General features: G+C 37.3%; 2 pseudogenes across 2 annotated transcripts; both read left to right on the top strand.

Moving 5' to 3' along the window:
* Positions 1 to 1,217: 1,217 nt before the first annotated feature.
* On the top strand, positions 1,218 to 1,888 carry LOC308352289 (peptidyl-prolyl cis-trans isomerase FKBP3-like; annotated as a pseudogene). Its single transcript has one exon. The product of its transcript is annotated as a peptidyl-prolyl cis-trans isomerase FKBP3-like (transcript).
* Positions 1,889 to 5,095: 3,207 nt separating this feature from the next.
* On the top strand, positions 5,096 to 12,182 carry LOC308340668 (DDB1- and CUL4-associated factor 13-like; annotated as a pseudogene). The gene is made up of 3 exons: positions 5,096 to 5,283; positions 10,602 to 10,932; positions 11,150 to 12,182. The product of its transcript is annotated as a DDB1- and CUL4-associated factor 13-like (transcript).
* The last annotated feature ends 5,423 nt before the right edge of the window (positions 12,183 to 17,605 follow it).

The following is a 17,605-nucleotide window of genomic DNA, read 5'->3' as shown; positions in this document are numbered from 1 at the left end:
AACCAGCCCTCAATTATCAGATCACCAATAATTTGTCTATTTTCAATAGACATCTACCAGGATATAAATACCACAAGTGCAGGGACTATGCTTATTAATTTGTTCATTCTATTATTCATTCATGTAAATCTGTATTGTTCAACTTCCATATTTCAAGCATTATAGCAGATTTAAATATCCACTGATATGCTAAATGGGCATAGTTCCCACCCACATAGAACTTATGGCCCAGTAACCCGGTTCAGAATACAGATATTGAATACATAACTATGCAGCTACAAATTTCAGGTGCTACAAAGGAAAATAATGTGGTGTCATGGATAACAGTATGGCTAGATTTCTATATTCGACAAAATGTCAGTTAAAGAAAGGTGAAGTGAAGACATGTTTACTAAAATAAATGTGGGAAAAATTAATCACCAAAAAACTGTCAGTTATTGAAAACTCTGGAAAATAATCTTCAGGTCCAAGGAACATGATGTCTAATTGAAGTGAGCATGGAAGAAAATGGTGGATGAGTGGGCAATATAAATATGAACACTGAGTCTATAAATCGAAAGTAATAACATTTGTTGTAGTAAACACATAAACAGAAAACTGACTTCAAAATTTCAGATTAAAAAAATCATAGAACCATAATTTATCAGTTGGAATGAGTGGTATTAATGGGGTAAAAGTTCTAGTGTCCTAATATTTTCAAAGAAAAGAGTAAAACAATTGAATAATTACAAATTTTAGTAAGTTAAATATGAATGTTATTTCTAATAGTACGACAGGAGCAGAAACAAAGGGTCTAAATTTTATACTAATAATGGATGAAAACATTATTTAAAATATTCAGTAATAAAATGACAAGGAAAAGAGATAAAAACAGAGACCACAAAGTATAAAATAATATGGTAGAAATAAATCCACAAGTATTAGTAATTAGGCTGAGTACAAATGGACTAAATGCTCTAGTTTAACAAAAAAGATAATCTGGGAACAAAAAGTCTATACTGTTTATAAGGAATATATCTAAAATAAACATGGCTATAGAAAATGTTAAAAGTGATTAGATGGAAAAAGACATGCCATCAAATCCTAATAAAGAGAAAAATTGACATAACTATATTAATAACCAACAAAAGTAGACTTCAGGCAAATACAGTTAGCAGAATTAAAAAGAATTACATCAGAGCTCAGTAAAGCAGAGGTGGGGGGAAGAGGACATGGAGATGGTGGTGGCTTTTCCACAGCAGGCGTGGACCATGGAGCAGTTGCTGAGCGAGCAGCTACCCAAGAAGGACATTATCAAGTTTCTACAGGACCACAGTTCAGCTTCATTTCTTGCAGAACGTAAGTTATTAGAAACATTTAAAATGTGGCCAAGACAGCTAACAAGGACCTTTTGGTTACAGCCTACAACCATCTTTTTGAAAGGAAGCATTTCAAGGGTACTGAAAGTATAAGTAATGTGTCTGAACAGGTGAAAAATGTGGAGCTTAATGAAGATAAACCGAAAGAAACCAAGTCTGAAGAGACTCTGGATGAGGGTCCACCAAAACACATAAAACCTGTTCTTTAAAAAGGAGATAAAACCAACTTCCCCAAAAGGGAGATATTGTTCACTGCTGGTATAGAGGAACACTACAGGATGGGACTGTATTTGATACTAATATTCAAAAGAGTTCAAAGAAGAAGAAAATGCCACACCTTTAAGTTTTAAGGTTGGAATAGGCAAAGTTATCAGAGGATGGCATGAAACACTCTTATCTATGAGTAAAGGAGAAAAGGCTCGACTAGAGATTGAGCCAGAATGGGTTTATGGAAAAAAGGACAGCCTGATGCCAAAATTCCACCAAATGAAAAACTCATTTTTGAAGTGGAATTAGTGAATACTGACTGAAACAGCAGTGCTTCAGATGTAAAGACATCAGCAACAGTAAAACATGGCCTTGAAGAAACTTATGTAACTAACTAGAGCTGGTTACTACTGTAAAGGGAGAGTCAACAGGAAAATTCAAGAACTCAGATATTTTACCCAATCCCCACCTTTTAATATATGTAATCCATCATAATTCCCTAAAGTTTAAAATATTTTACTACAGCTGTGTAAAATATTGGTTAAGGAGAAATGACTTTCCTTTTACCTCATGTTGTAAACCAAAAGACTCAATAAAAACATATTCAGTGTCTTGCAAAAAAAAAAAAAAGAATTACTTCAAAATGATTAAAGATTCAATGAGCAGAATGTATAGCAATTTAAAAATTACATGCATATATTAGCAAAGTCTCAAATTATTCAAAGCAAAATTTGACAGAAATACAATGAGAATTTGATAGATCTCTAAAGTCAGAAAGTTCAACACTCCTTTCTTAGGGATTGATAGAAAAGCATTTAAAAATATGAGGATATAAAAAAACTGAAAAACATAATTAACAAAGTTGACTCATCAACTGCAGAATGTACATTAATTTCAATCATGCACATATCATTTATAAATATTTAACACATACCAGGCCGTAAAACATGTCTAAACATGAATTCTTCCAGATAATTAAAGAGACTCTTTCCCAACACATTTCACAAGACCAGCGTTATCCAGATAGCAAAACTAGACCAACATGTTGCAAGACAAGAAAACTGCAGAACAATATCCTTCACAAACATATGTGTAAATATGTTCAACAAAATTTTAGCAGATAATATCTAACAATATGTAAAAAAGATATGACCAATTTTGAATAATCTCAAGAATGCAAAAATGGTTTAGCATTTAAAGATCCAAGTATTCACCTTATTCACTAACAGACTACACACACACACACACAAACACACACAGTAACAACAACAATAAAACATATATATCAATAGATATAGGGAAAAGCATTTGACAAAGCCCATATCCATTACCAATAGAAATTTCCCAGAAAACAAGGAATTGAAGAGATGTCCCTAATCTGATAAATGTCATCTCTGAAAAGCTTTCAGCTAACATTGTTTTTAATGGTGAAAAGAAAATGAATGTTGTCTCTTAAGATCATGAAAGTAAGGATATTCTCTCCCACCACTTCCATTTGACATTGTCCTAAAGATTCCAGTCAGCCCAGTAAGGTAAGAAAAAACTTGAATGACAACATTATTGGAAAAGAAGTAGTAAAATAATCTTCCGTTACCAAAACCAGAATGGTTTTTGTAAAATATCCTCTAGAATCTAAGATGAATAAGCTAATAAATCTAATACGTGACGTTAACAAGGTTGTAGGATATAAGATGAATATACAGAATCAATTGGATTTCTATGTACTAGCAATAATGAAGATACCATTTACACTAGCATTAAAAATATCACTTAGAGATGAATCTGAGTAAAGTTATACAAGGCCATTAAACTGAAAAATAGATCCTGGTGAGAGAAATTAAAGAAGCCCCAAAAAGATGGAAATGCCATGTTCCTAGATGAGATGACACAATGTTGTTAATCAGTCATTTCTCTCTAAATTGACTTGTAGATTCAATGTAATATCAATCAAAATCCCAGGAATTTTTGGTAGGCTTATATTTGAACAGACTGATATTAACATTCATATTGAAATGTAAAGTATCCAGGGGGCCCCTGGGTGGTGCAGTCAGTTAAGCGTCTGACTCTTGTTTTCTGCTCAGGTCATGGTCTCAGATTTGTAAGATCAAGCCCTGCCTCAGACTCTGAACTCAGCGAGGAGTCTGTTGGAGTTTCTGTCTCCCTCTCCCTCTGCCCTTCCCTGTGCTGGCTCTCTCTCTCTCCCAAATAGAGAAATAAATCTTTAAAAGAAATGTAAAGTATCCAGAATAGGAAAATGAAAATAAATGAAATAAATAATAAATAAATAAATAAATAAATAAATAAATAAATAAAAAATAAAAGAATAAATTTGGAGGACTTTATAGTACCTTTTATTAAGAACATAAATTAACATGGGCCTCCTGGCTGGCTCAGTTGGGTAAGCATCAGCTCCAGGCTTGATCTGAGGGTTGGGGGTTCAAGGTCCCCATTGGGCTTCACTCTGCAAATTACCACATTTTGCAAACTGGTATAACATTATGTAGTAATGCTATAGTTGGGAAAGAAAACTAGTAAACTTGAAAAAACACACATATCTTGTGATTTAGTCTTTCCATTTCTAAGAGTATTCCTTATAAATCTGCATGTTTATATACAAGAAACAAAATGCAAGAATGTTCAAAGCAGCATTTTTCACATTTTCCAAAAACTGAAAAGAGCCCTTCAATAGTAAAATGGATGAATGAATTGCCATATCAATAAACCATAGAATGTTACACAGCAATGAAAATTAATGAACTAGTTCTATGTGCAACAATATGGCTGAAACTTATAATCTTAATAGTGAATGGAAAAGAGTAAGTTGTAGAAAATATATGCAGCATAATTGCATTTATGTAGTATTCCAAACAGGCAAAACTCAAGTATTTTTCTTGGGGATGCATACACAAGAACTAAAACTAAAGAAAAACAAGGAATTGCTCATAATCAGTGTCAAGGTAATGATTACCCCAAAGGAAAGGGAATGGTGGGAGGAGCCACATGTGGGAATTCTGGAATATTGCTATTATTCTTTCATCTGACATACATCATATTTTCATGAGAGTTGCTTGTAGCTGTTTATTAAACTGAAAATACACTTTTACACACTTTACTGATGCATTCATTTATTCTATTATATATATAATATAAGAGTTTTATAATATAAGAGTTTAAAAAACAAAAACCACAAGGCTCTGTAAAACTTAAGGAGAGATTTTTGGGTTTCCTTTCTGGCTTGGGCCAGAACTAATGATTTTTAAAGCCCAAGTATTTGTCTTTTATGAGGTGTCATAGGGCCTACCAGCCAAAGGGTTGGTTTGGGGGATGGCATATGCATTTTTAAACTTATTCCAGCACTACTCCTCTGTCAAAACTTGGCTCTCCAAAAATCTCTATTCCTGCTTCCTACACTCACCTATACCTACAGGCTAAAAACTCAGGTCTCTAAACTGTGGCTCACAAGTGTTAAGAGAAAATGTAGTGCTACTTGGAGCTGGAGGTAAAGAGTCCTAACTGGAGTGTAACCAGTCATGATGGAACACGTCACCTACTCAGTGGAGCCTGCAGATTGTCCCTTCATGCGAACTGACAGCACCTCAGAATGCTGGATTGGTTCAGCAGTGAAGCAAGGAAAACTGTGTCCAAGTGAAAATAATCTGATACACAAAAATTCTCTAAATCGTTATAATGGTAGAGAAATGTTATGGTTGTTGCAAAAGTAAGTCATTACTGGAGGCAAATGACTGAACTAAAGAAATTTGATTTCCCCTGGATTTTAACTTCATGGGTGGCTGCCTACAAGAAAACTCAATATATCTCTAAGACTTCAGCCTCTTTGCCAATTTGACTAAAATAAGCCTATAAAAACCAAATTATTTCATTCCATAAGAAAGTAGGAAAATATTGGAAGCATCTATTTTCAATAAAAATTCAAAATTCTTTGAAGGCTATGGTTTCTTTGTCAAATTAGTTAGTAGAATCATAAATATTTCAGTTTCTTATGCATACAAAAGGGAACATCCCCAGCTGAAAGAGGTCAGTGTGAGATAAAGCTTATAAAGTAAACATCCAGGAGAATTATGTCTGGTGACTTGAAAAGTGCTTGATTAATGTCCACAATAGCCAAACTATGGAAAGAGCCAAGATGTCCATCAACAAAGGAATGGATAAAGAAGATGTGGTATATCCACACAATGAAATATTACTCAGCCATCAGAAAGGGTGAATACTTACCATTTACATTGACATGAACGGAACTGGAGGGTATTATGTGGAACAAAATAAGTCAGTCAGAGAAAGACAATTATCATATGGCTTTACTCATATGTGGAATATAAGAAACAGTGCAGAGGATCGTAGAGGAAGGGAGAGAAAACTGAATGGGAAGAAAGCAGAGAGGGAGACAAACCATGAGAGACTCTTAACTATGGGAAAGAAACTGAAGGTTGCTGGAGAGGGGTTTGCTGGGGGGATGAGGTAACTGAGTGATGGGCATATGATGTGATGAACACTGGGTGTTATATGCAACTGATGAATTGTTGAACTCTACATCTGAAACTAATGATGTATTATATGTTGGCTAATGGTATTTAAAGAAAAAAAAGTGCTAACTTCTGCAATTAGAAAAAGTGACGTAAAGAGAAAAACCCAGGGAAGATTCCAGTACCCATTCTGGTTTTAATTTCCGTTCCGGGCTGGCAAAGTGATGGATTTGTTGGATCTAGGGGAAATGTTACTGTCTAGAAAGGATCATGGATCATCAGTGTCTCTGTTGGTGCGCCCTGGCTCAACATTCTAAAGGCAGAGTCAATAGGATATTAGGGAAGATCTAGACATGACTCCCTGAGCATTCTTCCAATGGGAAAGCAGTCCACAATTACAGATTGGAAGTGAAATGTGGGGAGAACAGCTCAGTTAAAGAGGAAACTGCTTGTTGTCATGGACCATGTCTTTCTTTCATTCATCTACCTCCTAACCAAATGTACACTTCCTAATACAGTATTCCTGTGAATCATTCACTCAACAATTATCAATTTTCTGACAAATAAGCAATTTGCTTATTGTGGGGAAAAAGCAACAGTATGGGATATAAGTACTTCTTTCTGTAGTCATGACATCAGGCTACTCTATATAGATCCGAGAAGCTAGCACTTCCATTTCAAACCACAAAAAGATATCTTGCTTACATTAAGATTTACCTTAATCTAGGCAGGTGACCATGAAAAATTATTAGCATGATGCTTCAGTACCTTATAAATAGTGAATGTTTTTCACATCTTCCTATAACTACTTGGCCCAGGTTTAAGAGAAGCAAGAAGGAAAATAGCCCATGGGGGTAAATCTGTGGTAGTATCTTAATTACATCCCAACTCAAATGACTTGAATAAAAAGACCCTTTACTGACTTATCTAACTGCAATCCCAAGAACAGGATGGGCTTGAGGATGACCATCAACTTGTGGCTTTAGCTCTGTTTCTGTGCAATTTTCCTGGCTGTGTCCCCTTCTAAGTAATGATTACATCTTTGTGCTGCTTTTCTCATGGAGAAAAATGCATGGAGTCGTTCCTGGCTTCACATCCATTTGCCACAAGAAACAAGGACGAAAGAGGAAGAAAGAAAATATTCCTATCAAAGACTTCTAAGCAAGTGTCCGAAGATCATCCTGATTGGGTTGTTTATATATTACTTGTTCATCTTTGGACCACTGATTGTGGATGGAGGAATGAAGTGGATTAATTAACACAAGCCAAGAAGGCTCAGCCTTGAAGCCAGGCAGAGCCCATTTTCCTCACGATTTCCTAAATGAGTAAGAGCTGAAGCCTGAACCAAAAGTTAGAGTTCTAGGAAAGAGAAACATTATTCTGGGAAGGCAACTGTAAAGAGAAAGAGAGAGACTAAGAAAGAAAGAAAAATAGCAATAGTACTTCAGTTTGGCTGCACATTAGAACCGTCGGGGGCATTTGCAAATCCTCACGCCCAGCTCAAAACACTGGGCCAAATAAGTCAGAATCTCTGGAGGGAGAGGGCAGGAGTTCTTAAACCTTCACAGTTGATTCCAGTGTGACTGCCATGAGACCATTGCATTGCATGGGAAGAGTTTATTACAGGAAGACAGAACTAATATCTGTCAGCTTCTCTCCTCACGTGGGGATTTTGAAGAGAGATGAGTTGGTTTTATTCCCCAAGCTCTGGCAGCTTAAAGCCACCTGAGCTGACAGTTGTATTTCCCCTTACAAAGGGCTTACGCCTAGTGGAATTATACTTTTCTAGCCTCACAATGAACAGCACAAAGGTTACAACAGTGGCTAAATCCCATGTGGGAAGCACAGAGAAGGCCATTGTTAGCACTGCTTTTCCAGAGTGACAGAAAATAGAGGGGGATTACCGATGGGTTTAAAATACCGTTTCCTTCCCGCCACCATTAGTGGTATTTGTAGAGTGTGCAACCCTGCCTTCCTGAGCCCAGCACGGTCAGCTGGGGCATGGCTTTGTTTTGTTTTGTCCTCTGGTTCTCATCATTGTCCTTTCATCCATTCACTATTCATTTTCTCACTCAGTTTTTACTCTGTTCTGGATCCTATGGCTTCTTCCTGAGAATTTACCAGAGCAATCAGGCTGAATTACAAGAGAGAAACCAAAACCCCCTTCAGACTTTCTTGCTTTTCTTTCTTCTTTTTTGGGGGAGGGAGCAGTCTTTAGAACAAAAATGTTCTTTCTTGTCTGACGTCTAAAACTGCTTGGGCTTCTTGTTGGAAAGTCTTACCTTCTCTTTCAGTTTGTTTTTAAAGAAAGATTACAACAAACAAAACTTCATGACAGAGGACACAATTTCCAAGAATGCAAGAGTCACTCAGACAGTAATTCTTCAAAGGCCCATGCTGGGACACATTTTGATGAAATTATCAGTGCACCAGGAAAAGAGAAGACCCTCAAAACCTCCAGAGTGGAAACATAGTGAGTCTCAAGCAAAATATAGGGAATTGTTGTGGTGATGGACTTCTCAATAGCAACTTTGCTAGCAGGAAGATAATGGTCTTCCAAATACTGGAGTAAACATTTCTCAAAAGTATCAGTAAGTGTGAGGTGTATTGTAAGCAGGTCTGGAAAACAAGAACATAGAAAAAGTCAAATGATTAGAAAGCAAGAAGAGCACATCTAGTAGAGCCACCTTAATGGGTGAGGGAACCAGATCCCGGAGCGCCAGCAATTTTCAAAAGAAGTTTAAGGGTGTTTAATCTAGTGCTTCACCATCAACCGAAATCAGCTGCTTCCTACATTTTGCTACATTCTCTCTCCTCTTCTGATTATCCGTCTTCCTTTTCACTCCTTCCTTTATACCTGTTGGTTTTTCAGTTTCTTTTTCTTATATAAGTTGCTGGTCTTTTAAACATGCATTGGTTCAAGTTTTTGAGAGAAGAAACTTGATTTCTTCTGCTTCTCTTTTCATGACAAGGCACATTATAGGTTGTTGTGGATTAATCGGGTTCTCATTCCTAATTATCAACTGAAGAAGATAGGAGGATATAATACATTTAAAACTGTGACAGATTTGTCTTGTGTGGCAAGGGGTATGAACAAGGCATTTTTACTTTGAGCAGTGGTCCTTTAACAGTATCTCCTGAGAGCTTATTAGACATGCAAATTTGGAGGGCTTTACCCCAAGTCTACTCACTCAGAAACTCTGAGGGTGAATGTCAGTCATCTGTGTTTTGGCAAGCCCTATGAGTGATTCTGACACACACTAGCATTTGAAAACAAGAGCCTTAGCAGGGGCTATCACAATATTATTGAATATTTCATTTGCATAATCTCTCTGTATCTAAAGTTTTCTGCTGGTAAGAGGCAACATTACTTCCCTTTCATTTTTTTTTCTGAAAATGTAATGGAATTTTGTATATTATCTTTTCTTAGCTATGGGTTGTGCATGGACGGAAAGCAGATGTATAGTTAGATGAATGCACATTCTCCAATACACACAAAACTTCCAGCATGTTATACAAATGCTATATGTAGCAATAAAAGTTTCCTTGCATGTTTCCAGCCATGAGAAACTCATTCCATTTGGTTTAATTTGACCAGCTCTCCCAGTCAAACATCCATACTCTTCCCACTAGAGTAAGACAGAATGAATTTAGATTTGACTCTCACTTACTGAGAATCTAGTATATGCCTCATTATCTCTTTTAGATCTCCCAATTACTCTTTGTATTAGGCATTTTTACATCCGTTCTGTGTGTAAGTCCTTGGAACATTTGTAGACACCCTTATGTATTTCTTTCCAAGCAAAACAACCCTAGTTCTGTCACTTGCTTCTTATATGATACAGTTTTAAAGCCTTTCAAAATTCTCTTGCTTTCCCTAGATGCACAGTTCCTCATATTTCAATATTTAAATATTACACATGTAAGCAATGGTCTGACACATGTGGCATATTACCTCTTTTATTCTGGACAGAGTATTCCTATTAGAGAAATCTAAAATTATTCTCAATTCCCAACCATATAACTGTGGTTCATATAAACTGATGTCATCACAGGTCTCCCCTGACATGATTTTTTTTTAAACCGAAGTGTATTTTACATCTGTTCCTATTAAATATCATTTTAGTAGTTTTAGTCATCATTCCAATCTGTCATGATTTCTTTGAACTTTGATTCTATCTTCCTTTCTTTTTATTAGCTATTCCTCCCATATGTCTATCATCTGCGAAGCTTATAATTGTGCTTTTATGTCTTTGTTCAAGTTGTTGATAAAAATGTTGAGTAGAACAGAGTCCCATAATAATGCACATAATACTAATATTTTATATTTGCATGGTGCTAAAGCATTCACAAAGCATATTCATATACATAATCTCATTTGATACTATAATCCTGGATGGTAGGAAGCGCAACCTTATTTGCTTTTCCTCTCATTATGGATAAAGAAATGATGCTAAGAGAACATGAGTCACACCACTACTGGTAGAGTTAGTAGTATAACTTTGATGTTTTAAGGGGGTTTGTTTAAGAAGGCAGCAGGAACCCAAATGTGAAGGAAAGTCTTGTGGGGTCGGGGACAACTAGCAGCCAAACTGAAGGTGAAGATGCTGAGCCAGAACCCGGACAAATATGTCCGAGAAATCAAGCTGGACTTACAAAGAATTCCAAGAAACTGTGATCCTACTTACATTTTTTTGAGGTCCCACAAGAATACTAAAGAGCTTTAAATGCACCAAACTGGAATGTGTATTTGCGAAACCATTGTTTGCTTTCCTGGATGGTCACCCAGATGAAGTCAGTTACTTGGCAGAACATCCAAAGACCCTGGCTGCTGCCCTTCCTGGGGCATGTGATGGAGAGGTTAGAATTTGGAACTTGACTAAATGAAAATGTATCTGTAGGGTGCCTAGGTGGCTCAGTGGGTTAAGCCTCTGCCTTCAGCTCAGGTCATGATCTCAGGGTCCTGGGATCGAGGCCAGCATCAGGCTCTCTGCTCAGTGGGGAGCCTGCTTCCCCCTCTCCCCCTGCCCGCCTCTCTGCCTACTTGTGATCTCTCTCTGTTTCAAATAAATAAATAAATAAAATCTTTAAAAAAAAAAAAAGAAAATGTATCTGTATAATGCAAGCACATGAGGATTTTGTACAAAGAACATGTACTTACTTTTGTGGGACTTCTTTTTCTACTATTGGTGATGACAAAACTGTGGAGCAGTGGGAAATGGATGGACCAGGCAATGGGGGAAGAGGAGAAACCATTGCATACCACAATAGAAAAGACAGTGTGTGTGGGAATTGATCATCACTGGAAAGAAACTGTTTTTGCTTCATGTGGACAGCAAGTAAACATTTGGGATAAATGAAGAACAAGTCCTATATGTCCAATGACCTGGGGATTCGACAGTATAACTAGTATTAAAGTTAAACCAATTGAGATGTTTACCTTAGAAAGTTGTGCTTTTAACAGGAATATAGAACTCTATGATATGAGGCATGCCAGTCCCCTGAAAAAGGTCATCTTCAATATGAGAACAAATACAATTTATTGGAGCTCTATGGAAGCTTTCATTTTTACTGCTGCAAATGACTAGAATGGTATAGTTTTGATATGCATGTACTGGATATTCCCCTAATGGTTCATATGGATCATGCATCTGTGGGGCTTGATATGGATTAATTTCCCACTGGGAAAGAGTTATGTGTGCTAGTTTTGATAAATCTATTTGAATCTTTCCTGTGGACAAAAGTAGAAGCAGGGAAGTCTATCACACAAAGAGAATGCAACATGTTATCTATGTAAAATGGACTTCTGACAGCAAATATATTATATGTGGGTCTGATGAAATGAACATTTGTCTATGTAAAGCTAATGCTTCTGAAAAATTGGGTATGCTTCCATCGTGAGAAAAAGCAGCCAAAGATTATAACCAGAAGTTGAAGAAGACATTTCAATATCACTCTCATATAAAACACATTGCTTATCACTGACATCTACCAAAATCTGTCTACAGCCAGATTCAGGAACAGTGCATCATGGAAGAAGCTCATCAGTGAAAGGAAGTGAATGGTCTCAAACATAGCAGGATTTGTGTCGATCGTGTCAGAGAAAAAGAAACACATAGTGGCAGTTGTGGAATAACCCTTGATACTCCTACCAATCCTGATATATACTTGTTTGTTGCACTTTTACTTTTTTAAAGATTTATTTATTTATTTGACAGAGAGAGACACAGCGAGAGAGGGACACAAGCAGGGGGAGCGGGAGAGGGAGAAACAGCCTTCCCGCAGAGCAGGGAGCCCGATTTGGGGCTGGATCCCAGAACCCTGGGATCATGACCTGAGCTGAAGGCAGAGGCTTAACAACGGAGACACTGAGGCTCCCGTTTGTTGCATTTTTAAATTTTATTTATTTATTTACTTGTGAGAGGGAAAGATCGAGAAGGAAGGCAGATCGAGAAGCAAAGGCAGAAGGATAAGAGGACTCCATATTGAGTGCAGAGCATAATGAGGGGCTTGATCCCACAACTCTGAGATCATGACCTAAGCCAAAATCAAGAGTTAGAGGAAGCTTAACCAACTGAGCCACCCAGGTGCCCCTATTTGTTACATTTTGATTTGCAAACTCAGCAAGTAAAAGTACTGGCTTTTCTGAGCCACTAAGGGTAATGGAGAAAAGATGAGAGCAGAGCTGAGTTTTCTAGGACAAGCATAAGTTAGCCAGATGGACATGAGGGATAAAGGGCATTCCAGGCCAGAAGAGTAATTATACAATGAAGAGAGGTATGGGTATGGGGGGAGTGTTGGAAGATGATGGAGAATTAGACAGAGACACACAATTTAGAAATGTTTTCTTTTACTGATGGTATCACCCTACTCGTAATGTTAATTAAGCATGTCCTGACGAAAATCTTAAATATCTTTAATTTTTTTAAGAGGAAACATCAACACTTCAATTATTTCCTTTTGACTTTTTTGCATTTAATTTCTCTGGGTTTTAGATTTAAGAAACTAAGATGGTAAATTAAGAAAAAAAAGGAAAGTTGTGTCTTGATTGAGTTACCTAACTTTATTTGCATAGCTATGTACATTTTAAAATAGAGCACAACATCAAAACAAACAATAATATCCCTGCCATGTTATGCAGAGGTATGATTACACAATTTAAAACTCAATTTTATTGTATATACATGAAGACTGGTTTTTGATTGCTCAGGTTTTTTTGCCCAAACTCATAACAATTTCATTCTTCATCTTAAAGTTCTAAGGTTCAACTATATTTGAATTATCCATAAAAGAAATCATAAGTATTTTCTCTGTAGGAAAATATCCCCCCATACTTCATAACCTGAAAATGACTGAAGTAATTTGTACACTAAAAATGGAGGGGGGAACCTCTTTGTTCTCAGACAAGGGCAAGGGAGCTTGGGAATCAAAGAATAATTTCTTGAAAGAAAAGGTTAAACAGGTCAAAAAAGAAGGTGATAGTGGATGTTGTTTTGAAATGCTAACAATAGCATCCCTTCCTACTTGCCTCCGGTTACATGGTCTCAAATAAAGCTGTCAGAGGCTAGCATCCCAGGATCTCTCTGCAGACCCTCTTTAAGAGCCATAAAGACCCAGTGTTCTCCATCGACTTGCTTCTACTTTAGAGTGAGAGAAACACACACGATGAAAGGAAGGTTAAAATCTAAGGCAGACAACAAGGAAGCAGCTGAAAGGGCTTGTTCACCCTGCAGTGTAATGAAAGATGTTGGTTCTGAGGTGGAACTTACACCTTTTCAGAGACTTCTGGTTGCCTAGAAGTTTGCAGTCAAAGAGGAGTCAGAGTCTGATGTGGTTGCAAGGGAGTGGTGCCCATGTTGCATCACTCCCCCGTGATAGAAGGGCCACACAAGGCACGTGTATTGAATTGGGAACCTCTCGGAAGTTCCCCAACAGAAGGCTTCCAGTTGTGTTCTGCTGAAGCAGTCAACTCCAAAGGGACCTGGTATTCCTACTATAAACAGAACGTGACTGAGACGCGTGGCCTTTTCCTGCCGCTTCTGTTCTGTTCTTTGCCAGACAGCTCTGGCAAGCCCTGTCTGTGTACACAGAGCGTTTTACCATGTTGTGAAGAAACCTCAAGGTCTAACTGTCTATGAAATGGGTTTGGTTAAAGATCTGTGGACCTCCTAATCATTCTATATGAGACAGTCTTATCTAGAAAATGAGCCCACATTTAAATGGGACCCCAGCTAGGTATGAATAACGGTATAGATATTGAAAACCACTAACACACTTCAAAATAGGAATGTGTGGAACAAAAATATAGCGTTAAGAAGATATGGACACACTCAACGTTAGATACCATGCACTGAAATATTAATAGATTTAAAGTTAAGATGGTAATAGGGGTCATACACCAAAACTGAAAATAAAGACAGACAAGAACCTGGTGAAGAAGAATCAGAGTTCACACAGTCACTGGTTGATTTATTGCTAGTAAACTGACTGAACTTAATTAAAATGGAGTAGCTTTCTTTAAGTGAGCAATTTCTGTTTCATCACCCATTGCTTGTGTTTTGAATTGAGACCCTGACATTTACTGTAGATAAGGTCACAGTGTTGAGCAAAACCGAATAGTGACTCTATGTCCATCAGTGACCTCTGCGCGAGAGTAAGAATGGTGAAACACCAAAGGCACACCAAAACACATCCTTTACCTAGATCCCCCTTTTGGTAACATTTTGCTGCTTTTGCTTGATCTCTGAAGATATTTTGAGTAGAAGAAAATTCAGATGATACTGGATGCTTGAATGACTTCCCTGAAAATCTAAAAGAGATGCTGTTCTACCCATTTCCCTGTCTTTACTTCCTTACTTGATCTTTGCTGCGCTGGCAGGCTCTTTCCTCTCTGACCATCTAATGGAAACTGCTCTCCCAGGAGGCCTCAGCATCCCACTTTTATCTGAAGTTATTTCCTGATTTGTCTCCCTCTTTACAGGCCCAGTGCGTCATTATGGAGTTCTCTGCAATTTGAGTCCTGCTTCCACATTTTCTGCTCTTTAGAGCCTTATTCTTTCCCTTCTGTCTCCATATGCTTGCTCAGTTTTCACCCCCAGCCCCCACAGACCTCTCTCTGCCCGCTGCCCCTCCCATCTGGAAGCAGTCCTCCCCCAGTTCCATTAGTGTTAAAAACTATCCTTATTCAGTCCACACTTCTGACCTGTACTGCACCATGCTCTCTCCTACTGGAAGTGCACATTTGCATTTTATCACATCCACCCTGGCCCAGATGGGATCACCCTTCAATCCCCAGTATTTTTAGAGAAAGGGAGGGTTTTATTACAATTTTTAATCTGATATTCATGGCTTTTCAGCTGAAAATTTGGCTCTCTGTTGTCAAGGAGAAAAAGTATTGTTCAGGATTCTAGAAGCCTAGAGCCTCCACTTCTCCTTCTCTGTGTTGAAATGTTAGGTGGATTGTGAATTTTGATGAACATGGCTGAAAGGAAGTAATGGGACAAGAAAAGAGGGAACCAGATGCAGTTTGGGTTAGACTCTAACAAATGCTCCTAGCTTCTTTACCACTTAAAATTCTTGGAGGGCAATTGTTGGTCTCAGGGTACAAATAACTTTCTTTGCCGGGACATATTCAAGGGGTTACTTTTTTCTTTCATCCTAGATACTTAAGTGATGCACTGAGAATGTGGAACGTTGTGATATGCCAATTGAGCGGTTGTCTATTCATATCCTTGAATAGCTCTTTAAATTTAGGTACTGCTGGCCATCAGTTTGCTTGCCTGCAAAATGAGGACATTGGATTTGAGTATTTCAAATGTCTAATTCATTCATAAATGTGTGCATAACAATTCTGAAGCATGTTGAAGGGTAGAGTTAGGAACTCTTTCCTTGGAAGAGGAAAGTGTCAAAATGAGACAAGGAGGATTTAACCCTCCTTGTTTCTACCTGGAATTATCCTACTGTAACAAAGAGAAGGCAAGTTCTTATTTAACATCCAAAATGACTATAGGTACATCTGCCTTCCTAATGAAATGGGGTAAAATTATTTCTATATACTATTTCTTTCCTCTCATGAAGATTGGTTGAGATGATAGAAAGTAAGGAAATCTGAAAGTTTCTTTCAGGTCATTTGTGTTCTTTAAGGGGAAGCGTGGAAAAATCTGTTGCTTGGCACTATCCCCTAGTGAATCTTTGGGTATGCAAATAGCAGAGTCTGAGCTGGATAGGCTGCTGTCCATAATAAAGTGAAGGAAGGTGTCCTCTCTGGGAGGCTACAGGAAAAATCCCCAGAAAACAGTGAAGCACAGAATTCTCAGACAGCCAGGCAGTAGACTGAAGCGGACACCTGTCACGTCAACACTTAAGAAAAGTCTGCTTCATGCAAATGCCTTACGTGAGAAGGTTTGAATAAAAACAAAACAAAACAAAACAAAACAAAAAAACAGGTAGAGGAAGTGAGACCTGAGTAAGATCATAGTTCACTGGAAGATAGGACTCAAAACTAGAAGGAATTATTTGCAAACATTTTGGAATAAAGGCACATAAAGAATATGTCTTATTTACCTATTTGTCTATGGTTTATAAAGAAAATTACCACCCATGGGGCACACCTTTCCCATACCTTATGTTCTTGTGCCTAAAAGTTGTAGGAAGCCCCACATATGTGAACATGTTTGCCTTTTAAATGGGGCATAATCAACTGCGAAAGCTTCATGCTGCAGTTTGTAAACAATGAGAACTAATTTGGTATAATCCATATAATATAACACATTACAAAGGGAGACATTTAAATATCATAACTTTTATCTGTAATGTAGACTTAATCCCATTTTGTTGTATTACTTTTTCCCAGCTGTAATGTTGACGTCACGGTAAATGTTCTAATCTATCAGCACACCCTCAAACATTTTTCATTCCTTTAGAAACTTGGGAGCTGTTGCGGGTCATAACCAATACTAGGTGGACTGTTGAATTACCTGGTATCATAGCTTTTGGAAAAAATACTAAGTTTTATTGAAATATATTCATGATGCCTTAGTACAGTACCTAGCACATGGTAATTGTGCAGTAAGTATTAGGTATTGCCAATATTATTATGTTTGCAGTTATTATTGGATAACCAAGTATGATCCTTTTTACAACTATCATCTCACTAAAACCAAACAGTTCTTTAAGGTAAACATCATTATTCTAGTTTCATAGAAAAGGAGCTGGAGGTTCAAATGACCCAAGTGTTACTTACTTTCCTGTGTTTTAATAAATAGAAAATGGCAAAGTGACTGTTCAAACCCAAAGCAAATGTTCCTTCCATGATACACGGTTTTCAGAATTCAGGCTGCCTCCACTAGAGATGAAGTGATTTTTGGTGGAATGCAGAAAAACATTAAAAATATTTAATAGTTTAATTAATTTTAATATATGTAAGAAAAATATTTGCGACCAGTAGTTATGGATTTGGGGGTATAGCGATGATTATAAAAATATTCTTAAATTTTTTTTATCAGTGTAAAAATGTACATTAAACTTAAAAATATGTATTCATAATAATACAACTCTGGA

This window comes from Martes martes, assembly GCF_963455335.1.
Source record: "Martes martes genome assembly, chromosome: 1".
Classification (NCBI taxonomy): domain Eukaryota; kingdom Metazoa; phylum Chordata; class Mammalia; order Carnivora; family Mustelidae; genus Martes; species Martes martes.
This window is presented reverse-complemented; position numbering and strand designations above follow the sequence as displayed.